This window comes from Limanda limanda, chromosome 18 (assembly GCF_963576545.1).
Source record: "Limanda limanda chromosome 18, fLimLim1.1, whole genome shotgun sequence".
Lineage (NCBI taxonomy): Eukaryota > Metazoa > Chordata > Actinopteri > Pleuronectiformes > Pleuronectidae > Limanda > Limanda limanda.
The window spans coordinates 9,178,252-9,187,118 of NC_083653.1; the positions used below are offsets into that span (position 1 = coordinate 9,178,252).

The following is an 8,867-nucleotide window of genomic DNA, read 5'->3' on the forward strand; positions in this document are numbered from 1 at the left end:
TTACTACAAAACTCCACTGATATTTAAAAGTAGATGTGCAGTGAAATCAAAGAGCCAGGTTGGCGAATTGAAGGTCGTGTGCGGGCTTCATGTGCACTGCTCTGTCCGGGTCCCACCGACCCATCTCCTCCCGAGAGCCCAGGACCAAGAGCTGCACGTCCGCACTGTCCAGAGCCAGAATGACCCCAAATCTGAACAACATGCTCACGGGTGTTTAACACGGCACGGTTATTTTAGCCCCTGTTAGATTATAGCGCGGTTAGTATTCAGTGTAGTCCATAGTGTTTGGTGTCGTCTAAATATAACACACAAATGTTTGTAATTCTATCTTAGTGAGGACACAGATTGGTATAGTGCATTTCCTGGCCCCTTATCCTAACCAAAATGTCCTCTTGTACCCAAAGTGACATCACTTTATCCAAAATGTCATCTTCCCCAACATGTCTTCAGTTTCTACAACATGTCTTAATTTCCCCCAACATGTCGTCACTTTGCCCAACATGTCTCAGCTTTATCCAACATGTCTGCAGTGTCCCAATGTTTCCTAACTTTCCCCAAAGTGTCCCTTGCTCCCCAACATGTCTTTACTTCCCCCAACATGTCGTCACTTTGCCCAGCATGTCTGCACTGTCCCAATGTTTCCTAACTTTCCCCAATATGTCCCCACTGTCCCAAAGTGTCCTCACCATCCCAAAATGTCAGATGCATCTCTGTCCAGTTGTATTTATTATAAAGAGCCCTAACATAATGGTTTCAACATGTGCATCAGTCATGCACTTGAATTGATAAATCACACATGATGTTATCATGTTATAAAACTGAAGGGACGTTGCAAATATGACCGTGTGATGGAAATTCATCTTGAGATTTGAAATAATGAGATTCTCAGACTGGAGTTGCCTTTGAGTCTTTTTAATAGGAAGCTCTGCAGAGGTTACACAACAAGCTAGGGTGCTCAAAGTTGAACTGCCTCAAAGTCCTAAAAAGCCAGTACTTATACACAGAGGCGTTTCAGAAAACATAACATGAAAAAATGACATGAAACCATCAATTAAGTTGTTGCTGAACAACCACACCACAGACCTACATAACACAAATATTTTATCAAATCATGCAACACCTACCCACAACAAAAACACCTCCCAGGATGAAATACAGTTGGTTAATGATACAGAATTGATCTCTCTGACTTTCTCAAATAGACACGCTGTTCTCAATGCGAGAAGGGAGCAGGTAGTCATAGGAAAATTCAAGCTGCGAGTTTCTCTTTGCGATTTCTTCACCGAGTTTTGACAAGTCCGCTTGAAACTCCAGAATCACCTGTGTTAGCTCAGGCTCGTCAAATCTTTTCTCAGGATATTGACCCAAAGGAATCTGCCAATGACAAAGTCGAGACAGAAATATTAAAGCGGCTTATCATTAAGTTTATCATGGTGGAAAAAATGACAAATTCTTATTCAATTATACAAGTATGGATTAACAAATGCATTAATATTTAAATAAAACTTACAGCACCACTGTATTTGCCTGAAAGTATATTTATCAACACTGATATGGCAACAGTCTCTCCAACATTCGGGAGGGTCTCCATTATTGTCTCCATGCTTGACTGCCCCTTGGTGGTCGGAGGAGGTTTGTTCAATAGCAATGTGGCATTCGGCGTCCAGAAGTAGTAGTCAAACTAGATGATGAGAGAAGTTTCAACATGCATGTAATGTATGATTAAACATTTTTGTATTGATGCATTATTTTATTTCATGTAGTTAGGTTGTGGCAAATTTGATGTCAAAATAATTGAATCGGATGAATCTCATTAAAAAAATACATGAAAGTGATGTAAATGTGGGAAATTAAACCTCATGGTGGAAGAAGCAGATTACACATCTGCCCCACGTCCCATATACTTTAAATGTGAAAACAAACCTCAGTACATATTCCAGTGTCCTAACTTTTTCACTCTTGCCTCACCTGTCCATTATTGACTGCTGCGTGTTGAGCCGACACTGTGAAGATGACCATGGTGATGAATCTTATCAATTCCTCAATGGAATGAAAGCAGTGTGGGAATCCTGTCGGCGGCACCACCATCATTAGTTAATGTTTGGCATTCAGAATTTGCATTGGACATTGGACTATATGTTGTATACAGAACACGGGTTAAAAACCTGAGGCATAGTTTCCCAAGTGGCCGTAGGTGAATATCTCACAGATCCAATCCTGCAGCTCTGTGTCTTTACAGACGTCAGCGTCTGAGGGATAGTAGTACTCCACTGCTGCCCTCACAAAGCTGGTTAACACAAAACAATAGAATTCTGAGTTATTATGTGGAAGAATGTGGAAAAAAGAAGTCCCTATCAAAACCCACAGACTGAATTTAAACATGGACATCATGACAGCTCCCCAAAAGTGAAGCCAAGGCATCTCAATCGACACCTGGAGTTTCTCCAACCAGCCACCTAGTGAAAAGTATGTAAAATTCTTCCACAGGATTCACCACCAGCTAGTGGCTGCTTTGATGATATTTCTAATACAAAAATAAAAACAAAACAAATTCAGCAGTATGTAAATACATGTATTCCTGTCTCATACATGCTGCACCACTTCTTTACTGAACTCAAGCTGCTGATTGTAAAACAGATCAGTGAACTTATCTGCAATATTTATTACCTAAATTTGAAGTTACCTGTTGATGATGGACCACAGCTTCAATCCATCATCTCTGTAGTAGTAGTTGGGGATTGACTCCAGTCCTCGTGCAGCGATGTTCTCTGGCAGACAGACGGAGCTGTAGGTCATTTCACGGAGGGACCTCCTCATGATCTCTATCATCCCTTCAATTCCAGTTGTACTCTAATAATAAATTATTCAGAAATATGTACGATTAGACAAATATACCTTTGTTGTGAATCTCATAGAAATTCAGTTTTTCAACAGATCAAGATGAATAGAATTGTCCGGCTTTGTTTTACATGTGTGAAAGAGCCTTACTATTTCAAGCTTCCCATTAGGTCCAATCAGACTTGTACGGGCTCCAACGTTTATGTCGAAAGTAGACTTGAAGTGTGGAATCAACAGCTAAAGAGAAAGAGGGGAAAATTTTAAACGTCAAGTTAAGATGCTAATTTCAGCCAGAATGGCACAGAATCTACAACAACTAATGGGTTCTTCCCTTACCCATACTATATCCTTCTCACCAACTTAATCTGTTCTGTAGTTTTTGTGATATATATTTATAACAAACAAGGAAATAAACAGCAACACGCCCTGGCTGTGTTGATCAGCAAAGAGAAGACAAAACCATAACAAAACAGGTTTCCCTCAACTCATGAACAAAAACCTTAAATACCAGTCAAACATCAGTTCAGATCCAAAAGAAAAACACACTGAGGAGCAGAGTGATCTCAGCTGTGTCGTCAAACCTTGTAGAGGGGATGAATCACAGGGAAGCAGCGCAGATTGGCAACACTGTAGACCTCTCCCATGAAGTGAGTATTCATGAGGTGATGGACGGCTTCATGATCAAGTGAATCTGCGTTTTTGATAAACATCTTGGCCAGCAGTCGGTCTCCAGGTCACTGGGCAGAAAGATGGGATTCTTCTCTGAGGGCTGTTGATGCAGCTGGAATGTGATGACAAAATATTGACTTTTAAATTCTTGAAAAGTGAAACAGACTATTGAAAAAATGCAGTGATGCCGGTAACGCGCTACTTAGTAACGCGTTACTCTAATCTGACTACTTTTTCAGTAACGAGTAATCTAACGCGTTACTATTTCCAAACCAGTAATCAGATTAAAGTTACTTGTCCAAGTCACTGTGCGTTACTATTTTGTCAATAGTAAAATATATATTTGATTTCGTGCCGCGGATGGGGGAGCAGCCGCCCTCCGCTCCGCGCAGCCGGAGGCTCGGTGTGCGGCCCGCCGCGACGTATTTTTTGGGGGGGGGGTCCTCGTCCGCTGCGCCTCACGGTGTCTCTGGTGCGGGGGCTTCCTCTCTCTTGGACCGAGGGGTTGTGTCCGTCGCCGGTGCGGAAGGCGGGCCGTCGGAGGGGACCGGTCGGCGGCGGCGACTCTGGCCGCGTGCCGGGCCCTTCTCGCGGATCACCTAAGCTACGTCGCCCGCTCCGTTCCCCCCCCCGGCGGTGCACCTCGGCCGGCGCCTAGCAGCTGACTGAGACCTGGTGCAGACCACTCGCCCCACTCCACTGTTTCACTCATTACATGCGATAACAACATAAGATTAGTCCAAAGTTACACATGTAGACATGATATCAGCCTACATGTGGTTTTATGCTCTTGTTTTGTAAAACCACTCCTTGCTTCTCTAATGCTGTGAACAACAGGTACAATGTTCATAAAACATGTTGAAAAGAATTTAATAGTTACATTTATAACCAATGTATAAATAGTAAGTTTTGCCATTACAGTGTTAACAGTTAAATATGTCAGGTCAAGAAAGACTGTCTTAATTTTATTTTAGAAAAACAAGTATTTATGTCAAGTGAAGTCAAGAAATACTGTCTTTATTTTATTTTTTATTGTTTTATAAAAAAAAGAAGTATTTAAGTTAAGTTAATTCAAGGAAGACTTTTGTTTTTATAAAAACATGTATTTTTTCAAGAATTAGTTTTTAAGTTACATTGTACATTGTTGTTGTGTACATTACTGTTAAAAATCCACTAATAAAGTGACTGTTGGCAAAACCGGTTGTCATTTTTATGTTGAGCCGGCGGGGGTGTTGTCAGCAGCTGCGAAATGTAACTAAGAAAGTAACTAGTAATCTAACTTAGTTACTTTTAAAATCAAGTAGTCTGTAAAGTAACTAAACTACTTTTAAAATCAAGTAGTCTGTAAAGTAACTAAGTTACTTTTTCAAAGTAACTGTGGCAACCCTGAAAAAATGTAATACAAATAATAATGCAATGTGGAAAATAATATGATTCAATGAGCACACTTGATTTTCATCTAGATATACCTGTATTGTAATTGGCATCAGTTTAATTTCTGGGTTCAAGTAGAACAAACAGAGACCAGAAGTCACAGTCAGAGATTCTCCATTGTAGACATGAGGGGGGATTCCATCCAGCTTCTTTTGGTCATAGAGAAATATATATTGCCTTTCTGTATGGGAAGGAATCAAGATGCAACACAGATTTGTAATCAATCAATGGACCAATCAACCTTAAATCAGACCTTTCAAACTAAACAAATTCAAAGTGCTTTACAGGTGATTGACAAAACATAGGATGGTATAAATGAATTGAAAAGAAGTACAAAGATGTTATTTTAAAGACTTAAAGATTTAAAGACTAATGCATACCAAAGCAATCCATATTGGAAAAGACAGCAATCAAACAAAGTTAAGAAATTAAATATATAAAATGTAACCATAAATTATAAAACACTACATTAAAGCCAAACTAATTATCAAAAAATCTGAGGGGTCTTTCCCCCCGCTTCAAAAACCACATGCATTTCAGATGCTTTGTTGGTTTTGTGGATGTTTCACATATGTAAGCAACTTAATTTATATTTTATTTATTTTATAATTTTTGTTTCTATGAATTAATAACAGTTGTTTATCTTCCATCCACCTATTGTGACCTTGATAAATGGTTAAATGGTTCTTGGATCCCTGTGTTTGAAAGTGCTCCCCAGTAAGTCTGTGACCCAGTCAACTTTAAACTATCTGTACCAGTAACAGTATTACACATTCACACATTCTATAGTCTTTTTCAATACTAACAGGTAGCCAGTGTAAAGACTTAAAAAAGATGTGATGTGTACTGCCCTTTTGGGCTTTGTCACCACTGGTGAGGCAGAGTTTTAAATTAATTGTCGCTAATAAATTGTGTTCGATGTTGTTTGTTGTCTCTGCTTGTTACAAAAACATGCATTTGTCTCTCAATGTTGCTCAAAGAGAAATTGCATCACGATAACAAATGTTAAATTGCTGTTTTAGATCTGAATCAATGATTCAAGGATTGAGGATGAGAAAAGATTATTTCATTTTCTCTTCTTTCTTACCACAATTTCCCTCCGCAGACTGCTGCCCTCAGCCAGGAACGGCTTCACCATCTCCTCTGTGACAGGGAAGTTTTGGGGAAGCTCTGAGCAGCGCTTGATCAAAGTGGGGTTGATTCCGTTCAGAAACTGGTATCCGTAAAAGTCATCTTCCTTCCAGTGCTCTGCAACGTACTCTGAAAAAAAAGAAACAGAGATATAAGGTTTAATCTGCTCAGGTTTGATGTACGACATGATCCTATTCATATAAAATTCATGTTTTTTTTAATGTGTATAAAAAAACAGAAGACATAAGTTTTTATTTCACGAAAAAGAAGAAAATGTTTTCAACATTATCAGCTGATTTCAATAGATTTCCTTGTTGAAATTTGAGATGCAACAACCATAACAAGGGATGTGGAATGATGCATTTGCCTGTGGGAAAATAAACTGTCGTTAGATGTTTACTTAACAATTTCAATTATTTAATGCTCGATAACTATGACAATGTTATATATACATATATACTGTATCCAATTTTCTTTTTTCAGTGCACCTAAATACAACTGTTCATAATATAAATGTTTGTCACATCGTAGGTGCATTATTTTTCATGATATCGGGCAGTATGTTGGAAACATTTACCCTGTATATTATAACGTATGAATAATTGTTTTTACTTTGGATGTAGGCTTAGTCAATTAACATGTGTGGTTTACAGCAATGAGTCCATATATAGGCTGTATAATATCAGCCTTGGAGATTTAAATGATTACCAATCTGCCAATTTCTGCTAGATCACTTGTGAACTGATAATTGTGTTTCCCACATCCTAACATGTATCCACTTGTTACTGTATTTCTACAGCGATTCTCCAGTCACATTCACAGCCACCAGACGCCAGGTATCAGACCACCGATCTTCTGATTAGTAAGACAACCTCAACCTGCTGAGCCACAGCCACCTCTGATTTGTGAAACCAGAGAGGAAAAGACATTTCTGTGGAGGAAATCTATGATCTAATCTGAAGTACTGGAAAATAGGAAATACCTGACATTGGTGTCTTTTGCAATTTAAAGAGTCTTTTCAGGTCGTCAAGATTTTTCCATTTTTCAGGTGGATCCGACCATTCCCTCAGAGTGGAATTTCATTCCACTTATTTATGACAAGCGAAAAGGGAAAGAGAAAAAAAGAGCGTGAGTATATTGGAACCAGTTTGTGTTGAAAATTTGTATTTACAGTTGACCCACAGTTGTTTGTTTGCGTCTTCAATTTCGTCCACTTTGGCATTAGAGAAGCGGATTTCAGCTGGTAGTTCAGACGCATGTTCAAAACTGCTAGTGTGGAGTAGTCCTTCAGCTAGAGGCTTCCACCTGAAAAAAAATTACTCGCATGAACAAAGTTACATAAAAGTAAATTGTCTCAAAGCGGACATGCCTGGATCTTTAGGTACAGGACGTACTGTGCTGCACACTTACTGGTACAAGCTCTTTCGAAGTGTCAGCTCTTTTTTCCGATGTTCAATCAACAGCGGCTGGTCATCCTCAAAATACTTCATGGCTGAGAAGTGAAAAGAACGTTAAGGAAGACAAATTTCAAATGTCAAAAAATTTGAGGATTTAATATATCCAAAAAAATATAGAATGTTTAATAAAAAAGATCTATAAAATGAATTATAATGAAATATCAGACCTCTCCCTCCTCTCAGCTCCACATACTCTCCCCTGGAAATCCATCTGTGACAGGGGAAGAGAATGGCAACTCCCTCTGGAGTAGTCACCTCTATGGTGGAGCAGTACCACTCGTCTTCTTGGAAATGGAGAAAGGGATCCTTATCCACTTTGACCAGCAGAAGTTTCCCAAGAGACGAACTGGTTTTCACCGTGTAGGTCCCGGTCTGGAAGTAAGAGTTAATGTAAATATAAACAGTGAAGTAAGTGTGACATCTGTTGAAAAGGGTTGGGTTTGATGTTATCAGTCTCACAAGCGTTTCCCAGTACACAGAGATAGACAAACATGGCAGCTGGCTGGTGAAAGTGGGACAACCACCACACCGAAACAAAACAAGAGGTTGAAATTTGCTGAAACATGGTAGATTTTTTCAGATGATAGATGTGATCCACAAAAATGTAATTGATTTGTTCTAGCAGAAATCTGCTCATCTTAACTGAAAAATTGGTGTTGATCAAATTTTGATTAGGTAGAAACTATGTCAAATAAAATAAGGAATGATTCAAATAGACAGAAAAATCTGGACCAAGGAGAAAGCGAACCAGTAGAAATGGGCCTTTATGAGAGATTTAAAAGAGTATAAGGAGTTTGTTGGACTGACCACCTCAAGGATATTGATCCAGAGAGTGGAAGCCCTGACAGTAAAGGCCTGGTCACCTTGTGGATGTAATATCCTTTAGTATGTTAATACATTTTAGAGTGTCGTGTAGGTGGATTTAACTTACTTTCCCGGTGCAGAAGTCTCTACCCCAGTTGTCCAGATCAGTTTTCTCACTCTCTCCGTCACTTCCAATTAGAGTGACAGAAACATGATCCCATGTTCCTGCACTTGGCATGTCACCTGTTGACACCTGAAGCTTGTACTCAGCCATGGTCACTCAATGGATCCGGTCCAGAAGAACTAACAAAATACCGGGTCCAGATTTTCCCTCTCTGTGCTCTGTTTTCTTGATCTCTGCCTCTTCTCCTCACAACCCTCCACCCTATTTAAGATCTTTACAAGACCACACCTCTTTTGGTCATTAAAATAAGTTCAGTCAGACAACTCACAATCTGACGTTTATTGCAACAGAACAGGTTTAGTGTTTGGCATCTAGGCTCCAACTTAATCACTCCCCTATATGATTACATA

General features: G+C 39.3%; 1 pseudogene; it reads right to left on the bottom strand.

The window, feature by feature from the left end:
• Positions 1-1,194: 1,194 nt before the first annotated feature.
• Positions 1,195-8,607, bottom strand: LOC133024676 (hydroperoxide isomerase ALOXE3-like; annotated as a pseudogene).
• Between the last annotated feature and the right edge of the window lie 260 nt (positions 8,608-8,867).